The 26,436-nt window shown below is 43.6% G+C and overlaps 1 protein-coding gene across 2 annotated transcripts in view; it reads left to right on the top strand.

Moving 5' to 3' along the window:
* The first annotated feature begins 7,551 nt into the window (after positions 1 to 7,551).
* The window catches only part of CD151 (CD151 molecule (Raph blood group)), a 68,289-nt gene continuing 49,404 nt past the window's right edge, over positions 7,552 to 26,436 (top strand). The window contains exon 1 of one of the 2 annotated variants that reach the window (XM_060263206.1): positions 7,552 to 7,688. The gene's annotated coding sequence lies outside the window, so the exon portion shown is untranslated. The remainder of the gene's footprint in view (positions 7,689 to 26,436) is intronic. The other variant, XM_060263207.1, reaches the window with a different exon arrangement.

Below are 26,436 nucleotides of genomic sequence, written 5' to 3'. Positions count from 1 at the left end.
AGAAGCTTTCTGAATCAGCTATGAGAAATTAAGATGAGGTATGTTTTCCTCAAAAGAGTCTGTCAGGTATTTACAAATGGGCCCTGAGAGAAATGCCAATTGCGACTTTCAGTGCAGCTGATGCGATTTTTCCTTCTGGCTTATACCATCACCTCAAACTCCAGTGTTGAAGGACTGGTTTGGAAAGCTAAGAACTGCAGGAGCTCTCCCAAGAGCTTTAGATTTTATCTTTTTTTATGATGTTAATTTTTAATCAGTAATATGTTTTGAAATTGTTGCTGTAAGCCACCCTGAGCCTGCTTGTGGGATAGGGCAGGAAATAAATCCAAAAATTAAATTAAAGAGCTCTTTATGCTGAACTGTAGAGATGGTGGCAATTAGACTAATGTTCACTGCAGAACTAGTGTATGAAATTACCCCATGAACTACTCTACCTGTAATATGTGTGATCCACAGTCTCATGCATGGAAACCTACATTCAGTCCATTAGGTGAATAACATATACATATAGAAATGATCAAAGAAAGCCAGTTGCTTTCTGAAGAGTGATTTCAATTAATTCCTATCAGACATGGAACGTGGAAGTTCAGCTACAGGCAAGGGGGAGCTGCTTTGCCCTCCAATGCCTTTGCAGGTTGGGGGAGCAGTTGCTGCCAAGTCAACTTTAAGTGCCCCCTGAGAAATTTAAAAGCCCCCCGACATTTCAGATCCAGGCTACAGGGCTGCCTGGTCCAGTCCATGGCTGAACTCAGCTGTGCATTTGAACAAAAGAAAATGCTAAAACAAAGGATGCCTTTGGTTTTTGCAGTCTTTTCTCCTCTTAAAAAATGTGGTACAATTGTCTGACCTTTCCCTGCTACTTAGGTTTTAACTAGGTAAATCTCCAACTTTAAACCCTTCAGTGTAAGGAGGAGGGCAGTTATAAAACTTATTCTTTGAAGGACTAATCCATCAATGGGGATGGCTATCTCTATTTCAGATGGGCACGAACCATGTTCTTGTGATTCAGTTTGTGGTTTGTGGCTATTTGGTGTAAATGGCTGGGAACCAGTTAAACCACTGCTTTCTGCTCCCCGTGAAAAACTGTGGAGAGCATAAAGTAGGGTTTTAAATGGCTTCCAGCTAAGCGGTTCATATTGATTTGTGATCTGTTTGAACGCCTAATTTCTGCAGCTTTTTGCAAACAGCTGTGCAGTGCACCATATGGAACAGAAGCAGGGGTTTAAATGTCTCTCACACACTTCTCCCCCAGCTTTCTGCTCTCCATGACTTTTCATGGGGAGTAGAAAGCAGTGGTTTAATTGGCTCTCAGCCATTTAAACAAAAGTCTTTTTTCGTGAAGAGCAGAAAACTTGGGACTTAAACCTCTGATTTCTGTTCTTTATGAACTGCCCTGAATGGCATCAAAATTCATGAAAGTTTGCAGCAGTTCTTCAGTTGGTAAACATTGCTTGGTGAACAATGAACCAGCCAAAATGTGTGACAAACTTCAGTTCCAGCCAACTAGCTGCTTTTCTGGTTTTTATAGCTCCATCAGAAACATTTAGGCTACCACTACAATCATAGAGTTGGAAGTACCTCCAGGGTCATATCGTCCAACCCCCTGCACAATACAGGAAACTCACAAATACCTTCCCCTAAATTCACAGGATCTTCATCACTGTCAGATGGCCATCTAGCCTCTGTTTAAAAACCTCCAAGGAAGGAGAACTTACCACTTCCTGAGGAAGCCTGTTCCACTGAGGAATCGCTCTGTCAGGAAGTTCTTCCTAACGTTGAGCCAGAAACTCTTTTGATTTAATTTCAACCCATTGCTTCTGGTCCTACCTTCTGACACAGAAAAACCCCACTGGTGGGGATCCTGAGTGGATGATCTCTTAATCAATACAGGTAACCAATAACACCAATGAAACAAGAGATTTTGTGTAGTTAGGCTGGTGTTCACCTCATGCTGCCTTTTAGAGTAAAGACTAATCCATTTGAAACAGTTAATTGATTAGATTACAGACAGTTAAATCCTGTTGGCAAGATTCAGGAACCACAAAGTGATGATTTTTTAACATTACTTTTAGGAATGAGTCATCCCTCTCACTTGGCATGTCCAATATCCTTCAGGTCTCAAGCAGGAATCAAAGAAAGTAAAACTAGAGAGTATTTTATGTAACTGGGGGAGAGGGAGGGTGGTTGTGACATTAGAACTTCAGTGGCAAAATATTCTAGACTAGGGATGGGCATGAACCTTATCATGAACCTAATTTCCTGATGAACATCACCAATTTGTGGACCAGAGGTCCATGCCCATCCCTATTCATGAACCCCCCACACCCTTTCATGTGATTTCAGAAATTTATGAGATTTGTGGTGGGAAGTGGGGGTGCAAGAGGAATTGCTGAAATGGCTGACATCCATTTCAGCCTAACAATGGGACTGGCGCACTTGTTAGCAAGCCATTTCAATGATCCTTTTTGCTCTCCCCCCACCCCCATTTCCAAGCATTCCCTTTAAATGGCTTTTGCAAGCCATGCACGAGTGGTGAACTGCTGCTTGGACTTCACTCACATGTAGCTCTGAATAGCAAAAGCCATTTAAAATAAACATTCCCTTTAAATGGCTTTTGCAATATCTTCCTTCCCTTCCATTCTGCTGATGTTGGGGACCCACCCCCAGCAGAAAGGAGGGAGGGAAGATGTCAGATCTTCCCCTGAACCTCACAAACAACAACCGTTCAGTAAACAGGGAGATTCATGTAGGTTCTCACAAACCACAAACTGGGACCTCACAAATCACAAAGTGGGATGAACCTCCATTTTCCCGGTTTGTGCCCATTCCTATTCCAGACTATTTTGAAATTGATTCAGGGTTTTGGGTGCAATTAGATGAAATATGAATGGATACTCAGATGCCTTTAATTTTCTTTAAAAGCATTCATGGGGGAGTAGTTTTAGATTACTAGAATTTTGGTGCTGGGTCAAAAGGGCTTTAACCTTCCCACTCCAAGTCATTCCTTCAAGGCAACCCCCCCATGAGCTGTTGTAGATGCCCTCCCCAAGTCTTGTGGATTCTTGCAGCAACTAGTATGCATACTGTCCCACAGGCCTTAGACTGAGAGGGGAAGGATTTTCTTTTAACCCTTTCCTCCACCTCTCTCATGACCCTGCTCCTTTCAGCCAGAGAAGCAAAAGCTGGCATTTCCTCCTTGGGTCAATTTCCCTTTGCCTTATGAAGGACCCAACCTGTTCTGACAACCCAGTATCTTTGGAGGCTCCACCCCTTTGGAACTCCCATGGCACCCAGCCAATTGCCACAGGGCCCCCACATATAAACTGTGACTCATGCCCTGGTTTCACCAGCTCTAGTTCAGGGCTGCCTCTCAGCTGATTGTCAGGTAGTGGGCTGTTAAAGAACTGGTCACTGAAAACTAGCTGACCAGCAGGCATTGCCTTAAAAGCATATCACGTGTTGCTGATAGTGACTCATAAGGTTCCTATGCAATTAGGGAGCCCTGCTATTAACCAGGTAGAGGGAACAGCTATACATATGTATAGTGTGTGGTTTTTACCTGCTGCTAAATGGCCCCCAGGTTAGCCTGAGCTCATTAGATCTTGGAAGCTAAGCAAGGTTGGCTTGGGTTAGTACTTAGATGGGAAACCACCAAGGAAGTCCAGGTTTGCAATGGCAAACCACCTCTGAATGTCTCTTGCCTTGAAAACTTTAGAGAATAACCATAAGCCAGCTGCAGCCTGGTGGCGCTTTCTACCACATAGTCATAGCAGTAGTGCGGAGATGATGAAATTCTCCTATGAAAATAGTGCAGGGGGGATGGGGTCCCCCCCCAGGTTGCAGTTTGGCAGGCTAGACCACTATTTAAAACCAGGGGTCATTTTGTAGAAAAATAGGTGGTGGCGCTCATCCAGGGATCATTATGCAGCTGCACATACTATTCAATAGACAAGGTGGGGAGGAGGAGGGGGAACCCTCAGAAAAGTTCAGGAGCTGTGCTCCTGTGAGCTCCTGCTGAATCCGAGGCCATTTAGAGGATATTTAAGTATTTAAGGAACTAGAGTCAATAGACAGAGTGCCTGAAGAACTATGGAAGGAGGTTTGTGACATTGTACAGAAGGCAGCAATCAGCACCATCCCAAAGAAAAAGAAATGCAAGAAAGCAAAGTGGATGTCCGATGAGGCTTTACAAATAGCTGAGGAAAGAAGGAAAGCGAAAGGCAAAGGTGAAAAGGAAAGAGTCACCCAACTGAATGCAGATTTCCAGAGAACAGCAAGGAGAGATAAGGAGGCCTTCCTGAAGGAACAATGCAAAGCAATAGAGGAAAATAATAGAATGGGAAGGACAAGAGATCTCTTCAAGAAAATTGGAGAAATCTAGGGAACATTTCATGCAAAGATGGCCGTGATAAAGCACACATATGGTAGGGACCTAACAGAAGCAGACGAGATCAGGAAGAGGTGGCAAGAATACACAGAAGAATTATACAATAAGGATCTCAACGTCCCGGACAACCATGGCAGTGAAATTGATGACCTTGAGCCAGACATCCTGGAGTGTGAAGTCAAATGGGCTTTGGAAAGCATTACTAACAACAAAGCGAGCGGAGATGATGGTATTCCAGTTGAGCTATTCAAAGTCCTAAAAGATGATGCTGTTAAAGTGATGCACACGTTATGTCAATAAATTTGGAAAACACAACAGTGGCCACAGGATTGGAAAAGATCAGTTTATATTCCAATTCCAAAGAAGGGTAATGCCAAGGAAAGTTAAAACTATTGCACCATTGCACTCATTTCGCATGCCAGCAAGGTCATGTTAAAGATCCTACAAGCTAGGCTTCAGCAGTATGTCGATCGGGAACTACCAGAAGTTCAAGCTGGCTTTCGGAGAGGTAGAGGAACTAGAGATCAAATTGCCAACATTCGATAGATTATGGAGAAAGCACGGGAGTATCAGAAAAACGTCTATTTCTGCTTCATTGACTACGCTAAAGCCTTTAATTGTGTGTATCAGAACAAACTGTGACAAGTCCTTAAAGAGATGGGAGTACCAGACCACCTCACATGTCTCCTGAGAAACCTGTATAAGGGTAAAGAAGCAACTGTCAGAATGGGATATGAAACAACTGATTGGTTTAGAAAAGGAAAAGGAGTTTGACAAGGATATATATTGTCACCCTGCTTATTTAATTTATATGCAGAGTACATCATGTGGAATGCTGGCTTGGATGAAGCACAAGCCGGGAAAAACATCAACAACCTCAGAGATGCAGATGACACTACTCTAATGGCAGAAAGTGAGGAGGACCTAAAGAACCTCTTGTTGAAGGTGAAAGAGGAGAGCACAAAAGTAGGCATGAAACTCAACATCAAAAAAACGAAGATCATGGCATCCGGCCCCATCACACCTTGGCAAATAGAAGGGGAAGACATGGAAGTAGTGACAGACTTCACATTTCTGGGATCCAAGATCACTGCAGATGGTGATTGTATCCATGAAATTAAAATATGTTTGCTACTTGGGAAGACAGCTATAACAAACCTGGGCAATATAATAAAAAGCAGAGAAATCACCCTGCCAACAAAGGTCCGTATAGTCAAAGCAATGGTATTCCCAGTAGCAATGTATGGCTGTGAGAGCTGGACCATAAGGAAGGCTGAGTGCAGAAGAATAGATGCTTTTGAGCTGTGGTGCTGAAGAAGAATCTTGACAGTCCCTTGGACTGCAAGAAGATCAAATCAGTCAGTCCTAAGGGAAATCAACCCAGACTGTTCACTGGAAGGTCAGATGCTGAAACTCAAATACTTTGGCCACCAAATGAGAAGGGAGCACTCCCTGGAGAAGATCCGGATGCTGGGAAAGACAGAAGGCAAAAGAAGAAGAGGACGGCAAAAGATGAGATGGCTGGACAGTGTTACTGATGTAACAAACACGAATTTGAGCAGACTTCGGAGGATGGTGGAAGACAGGAGAGCCTGGCGTGACTTTGTCCATGGGGTTGCAAAGAGTCAGACTCGACTGTGTGACTGAACAACAAAGAGTGACTTTATGTTCACATTCAAAGCACTTGTCTATTGAGAACTGTACAACTTGTGATGAAATCTCAAGAGTTATAAACAAAACAATGGTAGAAATCCATGCCCAAGGGCCTTTCTTCTGAAGGGCGGTTTCTAGAATTGTGTTTGTGTGTGTAATTAGGTTAAAGTTTATGGGAGATAAGGTAATGACAGAAGCTCTGCCTGATAATTAGATTTAGATGCACCATAGAACTCTCCTTAAGAATAATGAGCATACAGTTTCCAGGCAAAAGAGCACAGCACAGCTGTTCTACATGTAAATTTCACAGTAAAGTGAAATAAATTTAGGTCAAAATAAATTGGTTAATTAACATTTGAAAGCCAGATGAGGTGGTGCAAGCCCCACTTCAGCTAAGACTGCACTCCCTGGTGAGCGATTAAGGCAGCCCCTGCATGTCGGTGAAAGAAGTAACTAAGATTTCTTATTGGTTCTGTTGGGGAAAGGGAGGGCTCAGGGAAGAAGAAAGAAAAGTATGGTCCCGCCTATACTGAACTTTGAGTAGCACCATGAAGTTAATTTTAATTGTTTTAAATAGTAATTTTAAATTGTGTTTTAATTGACTGTTAGCTGCCCTGAGTTGGCTTGTGGGGAGGACGGAGTATAAAGCTAAAGTATGAATAAAATAAATTTCTTACCAGCACTCTGTACAAGCTCATATTTACTTTCACAGTTGGGACCCAATTCTATGCATGCTTACTATAAGTTCTGGTCCAGTTCATTTATGAGGTTTACTCCCAGAACTGCAGCCCAAGAACATTTCGATTTGTCTTAATCAAACGCTTTGACGTTGGAGTTTGGATTTTTCTCAGGGTGGCTACCTGGAATTTACACACAGGAGGAGTATTAATCCAATAATATAACATTGAATGGGAGAGGGATGCCACCACATCTGGATCATAGCGCTTTTATTGCTAACTGCCTAGGATCTGTGCCCGTGAGAAAGAAAATATTACATGGCCCACCTGAAGTAGCACCATTGTCATTTATCTGATTGTTTTATTATTGTTTTTATTTACTGTCTATTTTATGCTGTTAGCCGCCTTTAGTCTGTACAGAATGGGAGGGATATAAATATAACGTAAGTAAATAAATAAATAAGCTCCTACAGCACATATACAAAAACGTATATTGTATATGTCACCGAAAGAGACAGACGTGTATGTGTCTCAGTGCAACGTTTTCCCAAAGTGACAAAAAATGCAATTCAGGCACTGGAGAAAGGCGCGCGCGAGGCATACGACTGGCACCTGCATATTGACTTTTCAAAGTCATGCCTGGCCACGGCCGTTTCGCAGCACGCCGAGAAAATCCTCTCGCAGGAATGAAGTCCGTATCTTTTTCCCTTCCGCGTCTCAGCTCTTAGTCGAAGCGCAATGATGCCTTTCTTCCGCTAGGCGTCCCGGGACTGCTGCAGAGCAAGAGCAGAGTTTAATCAAAGAGTTAAAAATATTGAAGCAGCTGCTGGAGCCGGGAACTGGGAGGGGTCTCTTCAGTAGCTAGCGCGGTTGTTTGCGTTCTCGCCGCTGCGCTTTTGGAAGAGGGATCGCCCATCTCCGCCTGTTCCAGTCGACCGCACAGGGAAGACCACCCGGATCGCGAGGAGAAGGTCGGTGGGGGAACGAGCTTTTGGCGGCAGGGTTGGCCGGAGAACTGAACTGGGGGGGGGGGGTGCCCACTTGGGCGGGCAACAAAGGAAAACGGTCGGATCTTGCTGGCTCCGCGGATCAGGGGTGGGGGGAGCCGTGCCCGCTTGTTTTCGTAGCTTTGGGTCTTCCTTGAAACTCTGGAGAACGGTTATTCGTTTTGAAAGAGTGCGGATGCAAGTGGTATCGCAGGCTTTTCTTCCTCCTGGCGTGTATCTTTGCAAACCAAAACTTGCTTTCTGCTTCAAAGTAAGAGGGAGTCTGCCCGCCTGAAAAAGGTTCCCCTATTGCATTGGGGTCTTAAAGGGAGGCACAGGAAGATTAAGGTGGTTTTGGAGGAAGGGGGGACGGCTCTGTGCGGCGTGAAATGAGGAAAACAGGAGCCAATCAACAGCAACGGCTTAAATGGCTCCTGCAGAGCATGGTTGCCCAGCTTTGTTGCCAGTCTGAATATCAAACGGCTCGGTTACTTAAAAAAAAAAAAAAAAACAGCATACTTTGCTTTTCTGCGTATGGCCACCAATTTCGAGGCGGAGCCTGGAGAGCTCCCGGAATTACAGCTGACCTCCAGGTGATAGAGAGATCCATCCTGGAGAAAATGGCTGCTTTGGACGGTGGCCCGACTCTGTGGCGTACCCTGCTGACCTCTCGCCCCTCCCCAAATTCCAACTTCTCCAGACTTCACTCCCCAAATCTCCAAGAATTTTCCTTCTCCAAGTTGGCAAGCCTCTATCCAGGCCATATCAAGCTAGCCAGACCTCCGTTTATCAGAGTTTTGTAGCATAAGCATAACCTATTACCTAACATTAGAATAACCAGCATTTTCTTTATTTTGGACAGCCTTGGTAGTAGTGATAAAAGGAATGCTTCACTCCTAAGGTGCATGGTTGAGGAAAGGGGTTTTTTTCACTTCTGGGCTTAGGTGTGTGTCCAGCGTCTGTATTGCTTCCCACTCTCCCCAGGTCATGCACTGTTCAGAAAGTTAAATGTACATTGCTTAGGTACATAAAGCAGTTCTGTGAACCAAATCCAGAATTGGAGAATCAAATATGGTATGATGAAGCCATAGTACACATATGTCTGTCTGATGTTTATAATGCTTTGAAAACCTACATGACTTAAAATAAACTAGAGTTGGACTAGAGTTCATAGCAGGTCAGAAAAGTGAATTTTTGTTCACAGTAGGTCAGGAAAGTGAATGTGCTGTGTGAGCTGTTTCTGTTCTTGTTAGACCTTTATCCATAGCTAAGAGTATTCCATTGAAACTGAGAGTTTATTTTTTGGGGGAAAAAGGAAAATGACACTTTATTTGTAGAGTATTACTGTCCAGTTTTTTAAAAAGTATATGAATGATCAGTGAAGTACATTAATGCTCAGTGAAGTATGTTTGAAATATCCAGTTTACTTGTACTCAGTTCTGCTTTTCAGGGTGCTCTGTTGAGTAGCATTATGAATTTCACAGGCCTTTGTTTTGCCTTAAAGTGTTCTAATTATTCTCCCTAAATTCTAGTAGTGTTAACACCAATGCTCTCATTTAAGTGATGAACAGTTATGAAATGTTTAGCCTGTTTTACAGTGTGTCTGTCTGTTTTCACCAGGAAGGGTGTTTTCTCCCATTATGAGAAGGTCTGAGTAATGTTTCCACTGTAATATGGGGGGGGGGGGGGATGCATCTTCCTCTGAAGTGAAATGGTGCATTTCAGAGGTGTAGTTAAATCTTGCAGTTCACATCAAAGCATCTTGCAATGTGGAAGCACACACAGATTCACACACACCAGTTGTATGGGGGGTGAGGATGGGATGTGTTCCTTTCCTCCACATAGAAGTGTGTATGAGCAATGTCTGCCTACAGTGGTTGAGTTGAAAAAGGGTTGTGGGTGTGAATGTGCGTGCCAGGATTTAGGGGAAGAAGGTGTGGTATCCCAGCAAAGCAGAAGGGAAGGAATATGAGTGGGTAAGGTGGGTGGGAATTAAAGCAAGTACAGGACTAAAAGGGCAGCCAGACCTGTAGGCAGTTCTGGGAAACAGTAACTTAGGAGCAAACAAAGCCAAAAACAGGGTGTAGTGGAATTTGCTGGCAATCTCTGCTATCTGTATATGAGACTGGAACTGAATACTAAAGGAACAAAGTCCATGTTTAACTCTGCACATCAGAGAGAAATAACATTTACCCTCTGTTGCTTGGAGTACTGCACAGATGGATAAAAGGAAATACTATTTTACACAGAGATTAAAATGTGGAATCCGCTGCCAGAGGATGTAGTGATGGCCGCAGGAGTAAACAGTTTTAAAATAAATTAGTTAGATTCATGGAGGATAAGTCTATCAGTGGCTACTAGCCATAGTGATTGAGGGTACCTCCAAACTCTGAATCCTGGAGCCAGGAGGCAACATCAGGAGAAAGTCTAAGTTGGCTGTCCTGAGGAACTGTGTGAGACAGGATGCTGAACTACTGATCTGGTCCAGCAGACCACTGGTCTAATCCAGCAAGGCTCATTCTTATGCTCTTACTGAACAAAGCAGGAGTCAAGGTGCACCTTTAAGACCAACCAATTTTTATTTAAGAACATAAGCTTTTTTCTTGCTGTATCACATCCTAGTATCTGATTATATCAGAGTTCTGATGAGCAGAACTTTAAATTTCTATCCCGCCCTCTCCGCAAGCGGACTCAGGGCGGCTAACAACATACATTTTTACAATTTTTACAATTTAACCAATAAAACTACAATTTAAAATTATTTAAAACAGCACCAAAAATGCAATAGAATGTTTTAATGTTTAACACTTAAACATTAAAACATTCTATTGCATTTTTGGTGCTGTATCACTATGATATAATTTAACATAAATATAAATGTAAATGGTGATCATGGTACTCTTTAATGGTGTAGAGTGGCAGCTCTCTCCCAAATTAGGTTAGATCTCAAAGGCCTGTCGAAACAGTTCGGTCTTACAGGCCCTGCGGAAAGTGGAAAGATCCCGCAGGGCCCTTATGGCCTCTGGGAGAGTATTCCACAATTCTGGTGCTGCCACCGAGAAGGCCCTACCTCACGTCTGCCGCAACCTAGCCTCCCTTGGTCCAGGGATGGACAACAGATTTTTTGTTCCTGAACGTAGTGCTCTCCGGGGAATGTGTGGGGAAAGGCGGTCCCACAGATAGACAGGCCCCTGACCATAGAGGGCTTTAAAGGTCAATACCAACACCTTGAAATGGACTCGGAACACAATAGGTAGCCAGTGCAGCTCTCTCAGCACTGGCCGAATGTGCTCCCACCAGGGGAGCCCCATTAGCAGCCCCGCTGCAGCGTTCTGCACTAGCTGTAGTTTCCAGGTCAGCGCCAAGGGTAGCCCCATGTAGAGAGCGTTACAGTAATCTATTCTTGAGGTCACCATAGCATGGATCACCAGTGCTAAGTCGTTGCGCTCCAGAAAGGGGGCCAACTGCCGCACCCGCTGAAGATGAAAAAAGGCGGATCTAGTAGTGGCTGCTACCTGGGCCTCCATTGTAAGAGAGGACTCCAGGAGCACACCCAAGCTCTTGACCTTGGGGGCCGGGATTAGTGACACCCCATCAAGAGCCGGCAGAGGGATCTGCCCCCTGGACCACCCCGACTCAGATAGATAAACTCCGTCTTCGTCTGATTCAACTTCAACCGACTCAGCCTGAGCCAAGATGCTACGGCTTGAAGAGCCAGGTCTAGATTTTTCGGGGTACAGTTGGAGTGACCACCCATCAGTAGATAGAGCTGGGTGTCATCTGCATATTGGTGACATCCCAGCCCATACCTCCTGACAATCTGGGCAAGGGGGCGCATATAGATGTTAAATAACATCAGGGACAGAACCTCACCCTGTGGCACACCACATATAAGTGGGTGCCTTTGGGATTATTCTTCCCCTATCACCACCCTTTGTCCCCGATCTTGAAGGAAAGAGGCCAACTACTGTAAGGCAGACCCCTGAATCCCCACGTCGGCAAGGCGGCTAGTCAGTAGCTGATGGTCAACTGTATCAAATGCGGCTGACAGATCTAATAATAACAGCACTGCTGAGCCGCCCCAATCCAGATGTCGCATGAGGTCATCTATGAGGGCGACCAGAACCGTCTCCGTCCCATGACTTGGTCGAAAGCCGGACTGGAATGGATCCAGTGCGGAAGTGTCATCTAGGAATCCCTGTAGCTGAGTTGCTGCTGCCCGCTCTATGACCTTACCCAGAAAGGGAAGGTTTGATACCGGCCGATAGTTCGCCAATACAGCCAGATTTGCAGATGGTTTTTTCAAGAGGGGACGGACCACCGCCTCTTTAAGAGGTGCAGGAAAGATCCCTTCTACCAGGGATCTGTTGACAATACCCTGTAGTGGCTCGCGTAACAGCGCCTGGCTAGTTTTTATAAGCCAGGACGGGCACGGATCCAACCTACAGGTCATAGGGCACACAGCGAAAAGGATCCTATTGACTTCCTCCAGGCTGAGTGAGTTGAAGGAGTCCAGAATTGGACCAGAAGACGCACTCGGTGCCTCAAGTTCTTTCACTGTTTCAATTATGGCGGGGAGGTCGCGTCGGAGCAACGAGACTTTATCTGCGAAAAAACTCGCAAAAGCCTCGCAGCCAATTTCCAATTCTCTAACGTTTGGTTTACCTTGCGGTAAAACTGTTAATGATCGAATTATACTAAACAATTGTGCTGGGCGCGAGGTTGCAGACGCAATCCGGGACGCAAAGTAAACCTTCCTTGTGGCCCGGACTGCCATCTCATAGGTCCGCATAAATGACCTATAAGATGTTCTCGAAGCTTCGTCGCAAGTACATCGCCATTGTCTCTCTAGTTGTCTCAATCGCCATTTCATTGATCGCAGCTCCGGGGTATACCACGGAGTAGATCGTGAACGGGGATGGAGAGGACGTCGGGGAGCGATCTCGTCAATGGCTGTGGAAAGCTGGCTATTCCAGATCTCCACTAGCTCATCTAACGAGTCACTAGAGGGCCAGGGATCCCGCAAAGCCATTTGAAGCCGCAAGGGGTCCATCTGCCTTTGCGGGCGAGCTAAAACTTGCTCGCCGCCTAAACGGGGTAAGGGCGGTGTATCCACACGGGCCCTCAGGGGGCGGGGCTACTTGGGAGAGAGCAACCATCTCCCCATCCCGTACCCAGGTTTCCGTCACGCAAGCCAGGTCCATGTCCTGCCCGATTGGGCTGAGCTTCTGTCTGAGAGTCTGAAGTCAGAAGGGGGCAAAATCAGGCACCTTCTGTGAGAAGAAACTCTCTGTGGGAGATCTGCCAGCACATCTAGGCAGACTCCATGTACAAACTGAGATCACACAAACGCTCAGAAGGGAGAACTGGATTCTGGTGGTCAGCAGGGTTTCCCAAGATTCAGACCAGAAAAAAACTAGCTGGGGCTGAGACACACCAGGAGTGAGGGGCTGGTATTAGCTCTCAGTGGTGTGAGTCCTTGATGCTAGTGTGGCATGTCTTTGAGGGAGAATTAATCTGGCACCAGTCAGGAGTTCTCTCTGTGTGTGGAAAAGAGTGACTGTCAGTTTGTTATTTTTATGATTTGAATAGCCAGAGCATAGGGCTATATCAGCTGAACTACAAAGTATTCCTAGCGCCCAGTAGGTGCTGCCTGCCTGTCAGAGTTCTGTAGCATTCTAAAGCCTGCCTGTTAGTAGTTTAAAAAAATCTTCTGCCAGGGTTATATATCTAATTTTTACCTCAGCCTGGCAAATCTCTGTGATGAGTAATTGATTATTTTGCCAACCATCTGCCTGCCAACTGTTTTGTTGTTATTTATCAGTTCTGATCAATATTATTTTATCCCTCTCCCTTGCCTTTTGTTATCCAATAAATATTTTTTGTGGTTTTGACTTTTAAAAATGTCCGGTGCCTATTTTTTAGACTTCTGGCAGGATTTCTGTGTGTGTGCCTAAGGGATTGAGGTAAGGTGACTAAGGGAAATTTAGAGTGGTCACCGTCCCAAGCTGACCTTGACCGGTTCCTCACACCTGGCTACAGCCTGGATTCTAACCCTTACGTAAGAGTACTTTCCTAGGCAATGAGCATCCCAAAACCCAGCCTCAAGAAGAAAACTGGGATGCAGTTTAGAGGCGTCCTTTTTTCTCCAAAATATACTGCCTTTGGGCCTATCTGGTCTGGTTTCAGTTTCTTTTGTAGCAAGAGGTAGTAGCAGGGTCATTTCATAGAAAAAGAGGTGCCATAGCTCATTAGCACAACTCATTTGCATATGCCACACACCCCTGACAGCACCAGAAGGTGTTCTAAATTATACCAGCTCAGCATCTACCTTAAAATGCTTCTTGAATTATAATTGTCATAATAAAACCTTACTCTCATCCCATCATACTTTTAAAATTACTTTCTCCTATGTGGCCACAGTGGCATGATGAAGATTTCCATCTGTCTACTTTAAATGTTTTGGTTATTTTCCCATTTTTTTGTGGGGAAAAATATTAGAAAGTTTGTCAAAATTTATTCGTAAAATTCTCACAGGGGGTTTGAGCAATGGAGCCCAGAAACAAGTATTTGCGGGGGTGGGGGAGAAAGAGCACAATGAAATTTAAATGTTCTGGAGCTCCTGCCCCAAATGAGGCCTGAGTGGTAGGGAAAGCCAGTATTGTTCCTTGTATCTAATTGCTAATAAGACTACAACAGTTACTAAGCCATATATATATATGGCTTAGTATATATATGTGTTTGTGTGTGTGTGTGTGTGTGTGTATTGCTACTTCATCTGCCCATGTATGTACCTATGCTGGTCATTTGAGGGAAGTTTATGGGCCGAAACAGCCAACTCTCTTCCTGTAGTTTTGCACCTGGTGCCCTAAAAGTGATTGTTGCTTGTCATAGAAAACGGCAATGTACAAGCCCAATATAAACTGCAAGTGGGCTCCTCTTGACCAGTTCTTTGAGGTGGTCCTGCTGTATTAAAATTCCAGTTGCCGTCACCAATTAATAGTGTATTCCTTTTTGGCAAAGACATCCCATGCTTAAAAGAAATGCAGCAGAAAATTATTATTTTTTAAATCTAGAGGTTATATAGAAGAGCTAGCACATACTTCATGGCAGCATTTTAAACATGCCATTTCCCAAGCTTCATAATTGAGATCCCAGAAGCCTTTGAGGAGTCGCAAGAGATGAGGGCTTATGTTTCAACTGGTCTCAGTGCCAGCTGTATAGTATGTTTTTCAGTTTTGACAGAAAAATTTCTAAAATTCCCCTCCTAGGTAAGAATAGATTTTTGAAAAATAGAATGAAGAAATCTACACTGGAGCCAAGTAACATTATTCCCTCTGAAATCTGCTATCCTTCACAGGCTATTTCATATCATAGTTAAGGCCAGCCATACTCAGGGAAGTATTCATGGGAGGCATCACTTCCATCTTCAAGCTGCAAAATGTCTAGGCGTTTTCATTTTGTTTCTAAAGGAAATGTGTTGCTTTGGTACTGCTGAGTACAACACCCAAGGGCAGTGCTGGGAGTTGCCTTAAAATAGCATACCTAAAATGGCCTCCTTCAGGGAGGGCAATGTTAAATACTCTTTGAGAGCAGCCACTCCTGTAGGTGGAATGAACCTTGCTGCTAGTTACATGGAGGAATACGCTTCATAAATTGCCTAAAAATGATTCCAATGTAAAAACAAAACAAAAAACACCCACAGTTTGTGACAGAACATGCAGGCCAAACTTGTCGTCTGCTCTAACGTCCCCAAACCCGTCATCCATTCCTTTCAGGCACACAATGAACATTTCTTCATTACTTGTATCTGCTGTGTACCAGGCATCACATCATAAGATTGTATTCTGATACTGCAGTAAATCAGGTATTCTAAAATGTGATTTGAACAAACCCTGGTAAGCAAACATCAGATCTCATGACAAATAACACATTGAGACTGTCACAGGCTGGGGTGCTGTCAGGAGCAAAGTCTAAGTCTGGTCCAGGGTTGAGCCAGGGGGGTCTGAACCGAAGCCAAGTCAGGAGTCGAAGAGCGAGGTTGTCTGGAGCTGAGTGTCAGGAATCCGAGGAATCAGATCAAGAGTGCGAGGGCCTGGGTGGATGCAAGGTCATTATAGATGTGACTTGTTGCTTCCTCAAGGAGCCCAGCTCCAAGCAGGGGCTAAATGGGCCTCCAGCAATATTCCAATTAGCACATGACGAAGCTCCTGTCAGAATTCCAGACTCAGCAACCGACTTCCCTGCAGGTGTGCATCTCTGATGGGTCGCTGAGTCTTGGCCGAGTCGTTCCCTCAGCTGAGCTACCCCGGGGAGGGGGGTGAGTCTGGTGGGCTTTCTGCTTGCGGCTGCACCCCCCTCAACTGATGCTGGGCCAGGTGCAGGGAATGCTGACTCAGGCTACAGCAAGCTGTCAGCTCCTGGAGCATCAGAGGGGCTGGCGGCAGGCTCTGCTGGTGCTGTCAACTTGGACGGGGTTGATCATCACCATCACTCATGACAGAGATTTCATCTAGCACTTGTAGTGGATTTGGTAAACACATTTTAAGCTAATTGTGGTTTGTTTTGACATTTGAATCCACAAACCTCAGTTTGCTGTGTAGCACAACCCTTCGTAGCTGTATGACCACATGGACCATAGGGAGGGCATCCTCCTTGTGAGCTGGAAGAGGGGCAAGAATCAGACAGGCAGAGGCTTATGTACTTGTCAGGATTGGTCACTTATGTCTGGTAGACTAATTGGAGTTAGCTGCATAAATAATGATTTAAACAAAACATGCCATTGTGACATATGAATGGAATTGTTCTTTCTGGATATAGTTTATTTTTTGTTAGATCTCAGTCTGAAGGACATCTTTTATATATCTAATTGTTTGAGTGTGTGCTGCTGCTCAATCATGCGCCATCTTCTTACCCTTAACTCCTCGCTGCTGCGGAGGTTTGGCCCATTGTATCTGCCTCCTTCCTCCATCAGTTCTAAGCATTTACTTACCCTTTCGATCTTGATCACCTGTACATCTCTCACCCTCCCCTGCAGTCTTTTTTATTCATTCCAATACTTGGTAAGAAAGGTGCTAGTTCTGGAGCAGTGTCCAGTCGTGAACATGCACTGCCATAGTGGCTGTAACTGAGAAATGTCCTTATGTGCAAATTCAGCAGTCACATCTCTTTCCCCTGCCTTATAATTGTGAGAGCTAGAGTAAGCTAAGTAAGATCCTTAATACTAAGGATCTTATCTTCACACCCCTTCCAACCCTCCCAGCAATTAACACAGAACAATGGTCACATTCAACAGCCAGTTTCCTTATCACTACCCTTCCAGGAAGCCCCACCAAACAATGGGCACATCCACAAACCAATTGCCCTTTCACTACACCCCCTCCAGCCTAGAAATAGCAGCTCTCCAGCAGCCCTGGCCCCACTCAATGCACAGCAGCCAAGAAGGTCAGAACGCCTGCTCCGGCTGCAACGCCACTGAGGATGTTCTCCACAGCTGAGAACGAAACGTCTGGAAGGAAAACTTTCTCCAGTAGAACATGGGACTTGATCCCGAAAGATTCTACAAACCCTAATGATGTTACCAGCCATGAAAACCTGAAATCTTTGATATCAGTCCTAACATTAATAATGGTTAATGTATATTTACCCCCTTGTCTAAACAGAGGAGACCTTTCAGCACAATGGAACAGTTTTAGCATGTATATTGAGAACCTGGAGCAGGAGTACCCTTCTGCTGAATTTATAATTATGGGTGATTTTAACGCTAGAATAGGTAATGATAATTACATGTTATGTAAATCCTTGGGTCTTGACCTGCATGACTCCCTGCCCGAATTCCTGATTTTTTCAAGGAACTCTAAGGACCCCCATGTTAATGCATCGGGAGTATTTCTGGGAAATTTTTGTATCCCCTTTAATAGATCTATATTAAATGGGTCTATGCAACATGACTTGCTGGGGGAGTACACATTTAGTTCCGGATTAGGCAGTAGTGTTGTCGATTATGTTATTATTTCTCCCAATCTGAAAAAAAATTATTGTGGACTTTTTAGTGGGTGAGAGCTTGGACAGTGACCATTTTCCATTACCTTACTAAAATTTGAGGCTGTTAGCCATTCATCTCTGGGTCCTGTCGATATGCCTGCCCCTCCAAGAGACAGATGGACAGAGACAGTTCGAGAAAGCATTAACCTGTTGCTCCAAACAAGTAAATGAATGGAATTAAATCAGCAACTGGCCAAAGCTGCAGACCCTTCTGCGGCCCTTCAAATTTATAGCAATATAACTTCTGCTATAATTAACTTTTACAAACAGCAATCGACTGCTAAATCCGGTCCCCTTGCTCGGAAGACAGACCCATGGTATGATAAGGAATGGCAAAAACTGAAATGCCAACTGCGTGAGGTATATCGCACATTGTAACAGCCTCACTGCTAATATCCCCCTGAGCTACTTCAATCTGAAAAATAAGCTTAAAGATACAGTGGCTCATAACAAAAGACAATTATCTATTAAGAACTGGAATTTACCTATTAGTGCCTCTACTGCCTCTAACAGTGAGCTTTTCTGGTCATTAGTTACTGGTGCTTCTGATGTGAAGAGCCACTGTTCTAGACATTCTATTCCTGCCAAGGTCTGGATAGACCATTTCCACCATTTATTTTTTTCTGATCAGCAAGAACAAATCCCCCCCCCCCCCCGATCTACCTGAATAGCCCCCTGTTAGTCCTAATGAGATTAATAATCTAATCAATAATTTGAAGGCAGGGAAGGCCCCAGGCCCAGATGGACTCCCACCATAATTATTTACAAACAATTCTGACTGGTAGGCTTCCCCTCTGGCGACTCTCTTCACAGCGATCGATAAAACAGGGACCATGCCTGAATCATGGACAAATTCCATAGTTGTCCCAATGTATAAGAAGGGTGATCCACAAGAACCAGAGAACTATCGCCCAATTAGTCTGCTTGACATAGCAGGCAAATTATATGCGAGACACCTCTTGGGAAAACTCACTTCATGGATGAAAGAGCAAAATCTCCCAAGTAGGGAACAGATCGGATTTTGTCCTGGCAAGTCTACAATGGACCACTGTATAATTCTTAAGCATCTGATAGAGAAATACAGTTGTAGAGGGGGAAGAAGGCTGTTTGCGGCCTTCCTTGATTTAAAAGGGGCATTTGACTCTATTCCCAGGGATCTTCTCTGGAACAAATTGGACATCATGGGTCTGGATAAACGCCTACTTTTTCTTATTCGTAAAATGTATTCCCTTAATAGCTGTCAAGTGTGATATAACGACCTAGGTTCATTAACTTCAAAGATCATTTCCAATTGGGGAGTCAAACAGGGCTGTATTCTAGCCCCCTATTTGTTTAATTCCTGAATGATCTGGCCGCCTCTCTAAATGCTATTGATAGTCACTCTCCCAAACTTGGGCCATCTGTTATCCCTTTATTGCTCTACGCCAACGATGCAGTTGTACTGTCATGTTCACAGAAGCGCCTCAAGCGCCTGTTACTCGCTTTTACTTCATACTGCGAGACAAATTTCCTGTCTATAAACTATGTAAAATCCAAAATTTTAGTTTTTTTCAAAGTCCTGGAAACCACAAAGCTGGTGCCTCAAGGGAAATAATATTGAACAGGTGAAATCTTTCAAATACTTGGGGGTCTTTTTCCAATATAATCATAACTGGACAGTACAATGCAAGCAAGCAGTCATCTTAGCAAGGTGTAGTTCATCTGCGGTGGTTAGCTTTTTTTACAAGAACGGCATCCAATTTGTCCCAGCTTCCATTCGTGTTTTTAATGCTAAAACAGTTTCTCAGTTGTTATATGGGATCCCCATTTGGGTTTGCGCCCTCAATTTCCAACTTGAGCAAATTCAGGCAGCATTTTTACGTTGTATTTTAAGAGTCCCCAACTGTGTCAGCTCTGCTGCAGTGCCTAGAGACTGGAACCCATTTGATTGAGACCAGGGCATGGCTACTAACTATAAAGCTTTGGCTAAGCCTACACTTTAGGGCAGACCCTGCTAGTTATATCCATATGATGCTAGTGGATTCCTTCGTTTCCACTTGGTATAGTCAGATCCAGAAGAAAATACATTCCATAGGTGTATCCTTGGACAAACTCTATGTATAAGTGAAACGCAGGCATTCAGAATCCTGAAACAGAGAGTCTTAGATATTGAGAAACAGTCCCTTTGTTCTTCTGGACATAAAACTTGTTCCCCTTTAGCATTTGGTATCTTCCCAGATCATGGGCTGCCTGCTGCCTACCTTTCCCAGATTTCTTCACCCCAGTTATGCCACTCTTTTATATTAGCAAGACTCGATGTTCTACCCTCAGCGGTATTGTCTGGGAGGTTTGCCAACATCCCTTATGAGGATAGAGTCTGCCCATGTAATGGAAGGCACCTTGAAATGGTCGTCCATGTCTTACTTTATTGTGATTTTTATGGGGAAGTTCGGGACTGTATAATCAAACCTATTCTGTCTAATTTTTATGGATTACCTGAAGCGAAGTTAGTTTTTTTTCTATCATCTGACCAATGTTCCCATATCACAAGCCTGGTTGCAAAGTACCTTTTGGCTGCCATAACAATCAGGGAGCAAAAGACTAGTGCCCCTTTTTGATGTTTGACTGGTTTTTATAGCTGAAACTCCAAGTAAAATTGCTATGCTGTACTTTTTATTTCTATGCCAATAAAGGTATTTGGATTAGATTGGATTGGCCTTCTACTCACATGTTCCTTTGCACTGGATTGTTTAAACTAGGGGTGGCCAAACCATGACTCGGGAGCCACATGTGGCTCTTTCACACATATTTTGTTGCTCTCAAAGCCCCTGTTGCCCCGTTGGCTGGCTTGGAGAAGGCATTTGTCTCTTTAAATCACTTCTCCAAGCCAAGTCAAGCCAGTGGCTTGGAGAAGGCATTTAAAGTTAAAGTTGCTTTCTTTTCCCCTCCCCTTCCCCCCTTCCATCTATTTGCTTTTCTTCCTTCCCTCCATCCTTTTATGTGGCTCTCAAACATCTTATGTGCATGTCTTGTGGCTCTCAAAACATCTGACATTCATTCTATGTGGCTCTTACGTTAAGCAAGTTTGGCCACCCCTGGTTTTAATAGTGGGTACATGCTGGAACATTTTCTTTCCTTCCTTTCATGGAGGATTTGGATTTATTTGTTAAAAGATTTATATTCCATCTTTTCTCATGGCTCAAAGAGGCTTACAATAATAGTAAAAACATTTTCAGTTTAAACATAAAAATAAAATAACAAGCGGATGTGATGACTTTGAACCCGAAGGGTTTGAATCTTTAGATTCTGTCTTGAAATATAGCATTTATTAAAAAGAGGCACAAAGTTTCTGTTGAATTGCATTGCAGAGTTCTTTGGAATACTGGACTCTTTAGCCATTCTTTCCATGTAAAGACAGCACTGGAGATACAGGCAATGGCATGAAATTAGTACCTCATCCAGTTCCATTTGACTGGACTTCATATGCTTTGGAGAATAAAGATTCTCATCCTAGATGGTTTAACTTTGTGAAGTTTCAGAACCAAAGGCCTTCTTGATGCACTTGCCCTTAGAGGCCTTTTAGGTTTATATTAAATGTGACAGTAGGCATAGTGGCACTGCCAGAAAGCTGACTTTTATTGACATATGTTGTATTTTACTGGTTTTTATTGTAACCTGCCTTGGGGACTTTTTAGTTAAAAGGTGGTCTATGAACTAACCATGTATCCAAAGTACTCTGGGGAATATGATGTGATAGTGATCAGTGCTCAATCCAAACAGGAGTTTGTCTCTGGCTGTTGAGGCAGCTGGTCACTGAAAATCCATGACCATAGTCACATAACAGTCTTCTGACTGTCCTAGGTTAACAACAAATAACATTGCACATAGCAACAATGTGCTTTGTGGCCCAAAAGCTGTATTTTCCCCAAGTATAAAATGTTATGCTTAAAATGCAATTATAATGGTTACTTTTGCCTATTCAATTGCCCCTTTTCTTTGCTTTGAGGACTTTCCCCCCCATTTCTGTTTTTTAACTAAATCTGGGAGACAACTAATGTACTGTCCTTCTGGGAGAACTTTTCTCCCAAAATAACAAACTAATGTTTCAAAGTGCTGTGAGGGAGACTTTTGTGTGGAAATGTTTAAAATACACTCCTGTAGAATTCTGTGGTATGTGTAACCTGAAGATATGCCCAGACCTTTTCTTTTGGAGGGGGTGTCCATTGATGCAACTTGTAGAGGATCAGTGAAGGGGGAATAATTCTCCATAATGATTTTCCTAGCAGATTGTCTAGCCACTGAATACATCTGCCCCCAGGGAAAGCAGAGGTGTCAAAATGAGGGAATCAGCGACTTCTTCTGTTTTCCTGCAGGTGAAAGTTTTTTTTAGGCTGTGTGTGTGTCAGAATATATGCTAACTGATATACCCAGACTCCTCTGTTTTCAGTGCAGAGATTTCCATGTCTGGTTTTACTTTCCCTGGAACAAAAATATCCTGCTATATGTAGAAGTCTGATCTGCCTGTCCCATTTGGTAATGGCCCTTCCAGGTCAAGCTCCACTTTGCTATAGAGCAAGCCAATGGCTGGGGCTGATGGGAGTTGTAGGCAAAAAACATCTGGAGAGCTACCGTTGGCCACCCCTGCTATAGAGCCTCACCAAACAAGAGTGGGGGAGGCTGCATCTACTTATACCTTGCCCTGGATTTCAAGACATCTTTTGCTCAGCCTCTCAAAATACTAAAGGAAGATCTCTAGTTGTTTTTTTAAAATACAGCTAACATCCTTTTTACTAGAGGAGCTGCTGCTTCTAGCTAATGTTTTGCTTGTTGCCAGTCTCCTAATGGGGCCTAGGGATCCCAGCCTCCAGGTGCGAGCTAGGGATCCCCTGGAATTACAGCACATCTCCAGACTACAGAGATCAGTTTGCCTGGAGAAAATGGATGCTTTGGAGGGTAGACTGTATGGCATGATACCCACTTAGCTCCCTGTCTCCACAGGCTCAGTCCCCAAATCTCCAGGAGTTTTCCAGCCTGGATCTGGCTACCCCCACCTTCTGTCCCCTGCCAGTGACCAGGGGAGGCCTGGCAATCTTAGGTTTAGCAGTCTCCTGGAATAACAGATGATCTCCAGACTAAAGAGATCTGATCCTCTGGAGAAAATGGCCGTTGTGGAAGCTGGACTGTGGCTTTATACCCATATTAGTACCTGCCCTCCCCAGGCTTCACCCCCAGATCTCCAGGAATTCCTTAACCTGGAGAAGGCAAACATCTTATTGTGTCATAAGAAAAGGTGCCAGTTTGCATATATGATGAAGCTGGGTTAATTTCCACCAATTCCCCCCTCTCTCTGCAGATACCCAAAACGCTGCTCCTGCTAATCCACAGGAACACATTTTTGACTGCTCAGTAGACTGCAGTAGAAGAGAGAGATCACTCAAGAAAAGAGTACTTAATTTTTCTTAATGGTGTGGTTGGGAATCCTTTATCTGGTAATCCTTATAACAACTCTGCAAAGTGAAACGATCAGTATTATGATCTCCAAGGTGTAACCAGCAGTCTGAAGGCCAAACTAGGCATTATGGCAGCCACAAGTTCAACCTGTGGCTACTGCCTCTATTTTATGGGAGAATTTAACTATTTAAAAAAAAAGCTGTGTCAAGCATATGGGAACTGGGCAGCATTGTCCGTCCCCCCCTTTTTGGGCCATCACAGCTTTTTAAAAAATGGTGAATGCTGGAGCATTGTCCGATGGAATGATGTTACTCCCATCATGCCGATCTCTCCCCTCCCCCACCCTTACCCCCAACAGCAGCAGGGAGAGCCAGCAGGGGTGGGAGGTCTCCTGCTAAATCCTGAAACTTGGCCTCCCTAGACATGCATGCATTGGACAAGACTTTTCCAGTGGTAAGTCCTCTGCTTTGGATTGTTTGCCCCCTTGAAGTTTGTCTGGCATCTGTTTCATTGTCCATTTGGTATCAAGCCAAACTTTTTTTTAATTTGGACTTTTAATGGAAGGGTTCTATCTTCTTCTTCTTCTGCCTTTATTTTTCTTTTTAAAATGGTCGGCTTTTGGCCAGAGGGCAGTTTAGTATCTTGTATTATGACTTTTCATATTGATAATGTTAATGTCTGTCTGTTTTTACAGTTTTTATTGTATTACTATTTACTTATGATCCATGGCAGGTTTCTGAAGAAGTAATATGTAGGAGATCCCTTTAAATTGACTGATCTTTTGGACGCACTTCAATGGGTGCTCTTCTGTCAAGTCTGCATTGTATTTGGTCTCCTTCAGAGATGGGAGTGTTCCCTCATAAGTGTTATAATGTTTACATTATAATTATTTTTGTGTCTCTTTAATTACATTTATTATACAGCTTGTGTTTACCGTGAGCCTCATGCTTTTTTGTGGATCTGTTGTATATAGTTTCCCCCTAATTTTTGTTACCTATGATTCTGTGAATTAGGCAGATGATGAGAAGGAGGGCTTGATGGGCTGCATCAGTGCTTTGTTTTTGTGGCCCTTTCTTACATTCCAGGGAAATGCTGATTGCCACTTTGGGGTCAGTCAATAATTTTTCTCCAGACCAGTTTGGCAAGGAATCCTGGAGGTTTTTACCATTTTCTGTGCAAGGAGCAGGGGTCACTGGTAATATGTGTGTGTGGGGGGGGGGAGGGGGTATTTGTGAAATCCCTGCATTGTGCAGGGAGTTGGACTAGATGACCCTAGAGATCCCTTCCAACTCTGTGATTCTATGATTCTGTGCTTCTCTTCCTCTCATACTGATTTTGATTTCCAAAGCCTTGCCTTGGCTAGGCTGCCTTTTGATATCTCCCTCTTATATTTACAAGCCGCTCTTGGAAACATCGGTGCAAATTATTTTAGTGGGTCCTTTCAAAGGTACACACTGCTGTACAGGTTACAAAAATAAAATATGTTCCACTCTCACAAGAGCTGTTTTGGTTCTTGAAGAGATTAATTTTAGAATTTTGTTTACTTGGTGACAGTGGCTGCTGTTGTAGCAATGGAGCAGGGTCAGAGGTTGACTGAAAAGCACAGTGTTGAATATCATCCATCACTCTGTATCTTTTTAACTCTGGCTACCTGGATGTGTGAAAGAGCAGTAGGTTGTGTGGATCCAGAAGCACCAGAAAGGAGTTTCAGTAATGCACACTGAGGCAAAAGTAGCTCAGCTTATTGAAAATATAACTACTGGTGTTTATTTCATTAGTCTTTGGAAACTTGCTTTTATCATAATCAGGAGGAAGAAATGATATTCGCTCTAACAAAATGGAGGTAAGGGTGGGCTATGCAAACTGAGACTACATTTAAAACAGCTCTCTGCCAACTATTAGGAGCTGAGTCTCAAAACTTAAATGAAAAATGCTAGTCTTTTTAAAAAACTGTAACCGCTTTCATCTCAACAGCTGTTGAAGTGGCTCCTGTATATCAATAGAGCAAAGTACTTTAAGAATGAATGAAGCTTTATTTAAGATAATGTTGGTTCCATGCAGTGGCACATTCATCAACCACACTCCGAGCGCTCATTTTAAGGCTGCTTTTCTGATACAAACAGAGCTGGCTGGCTCTTTTGAGGGTTCTACTGACCTCCATAAAACAGTACCATTGGCATGCATTTGAGCATGCAGAAGATCTTACAATGAAATCGTTTATTTCAAGCACTTTGAAAAAATGTATACAAATATGAACATTGTTATATCTGAGAGATGCTGTGAACTCCATAGCAAACTTGTTTGGCAGTTGAACAAACCCTCATAATCAGACTGAGAACCTGTCAAGGTCACCTTGCACTGAACAGCTCAAAACAGGTTTGCGTCTACTCAGTTGATCAGAAGCTGACTCAGTTGAAACCCAGGTCTACCCATTCCTAGTCTGACACTTAACACGGTACTATACTGGCTCTCTAAATGACAGCATGATCTAGCAGCAGAAAGATTTTAGTTCTCAGTCTTCAGGGACTGCTAACCACATTCCTAATGAAGCTTCCTGTGTCCCAGCATAGGAAGGCCAGCATCGCACTCCCAGCTGATGCTCTTATTAGCTGAGAGTGGTCTTAAAATTGGCCCTTTTTTCTTGGTGATTTGAATTGTGATTTTAAATCACTGACTAAATTGTTTTAATTCAAATCGAGTCACCCAGTCAAAAACACTGGCCAGGGTATAGAGGGTGCAATGAGATTTCATGTGCTAAGAGGATATCATGTTGGAACAAATATGAATTGTAACATTGGACTGAACAGTCTTTGATTTGTATGCCTAATGAATTTGTGTAATGCACTTTAAGGGTGTTTTGTAATCAATATTTCTAGTTCTTGTTTATTGTTAAACAGTTCATTTCAGTGCTCAGTAATTTATATAAGAATAGTTTCTAGCAATTCTATCACGGTACTGTTATTTTATTCCATGAGTCTCTCATTGTGTATCTCAAGAGGATATCATGAACAGAAAATAATACGAAACTTAGAAAGTTAAATGTCTGTCTTGTGATGCATTGTAAGGAAAGATGGTGGTGATTGGGGCTTGCATAAATGTGTCTGTGATGTAATTACTTTTCTGAGTGTGCATGGGATTACTCTGTGAGTCACTGCAGTGATCTACACAGAGGGCTAGTTCTGACAGTGTGCTTCCTCTTCCTTGGAATGCTGTGGAAAAAGTTGCCTGATGCCATGGCAAAGGAGTGTAGCGTTGACTG

This window comes from Heteronotia binoei, chromosome 21 (assembly GCF_032191835.1).
Source record: "Heteronotia binoei isolate CCM8104 ecotype False Entrance Well chromosome 21, APGP_CSIRO_Hbin_v1, whole genome shotgun sequence".
NCBI classification, from domain to species: domain Eukaryota; kingdom Metazoa; phylum Chordata; class Lepidosauria; order Squamata; family Gekkonidae; genus Heteronotia; species Heteronotia binoei.
Note: the sequence above shows the minus strand (reverse complement) of the source record. Positions and strands in the feature narration are given on the sequence as shown.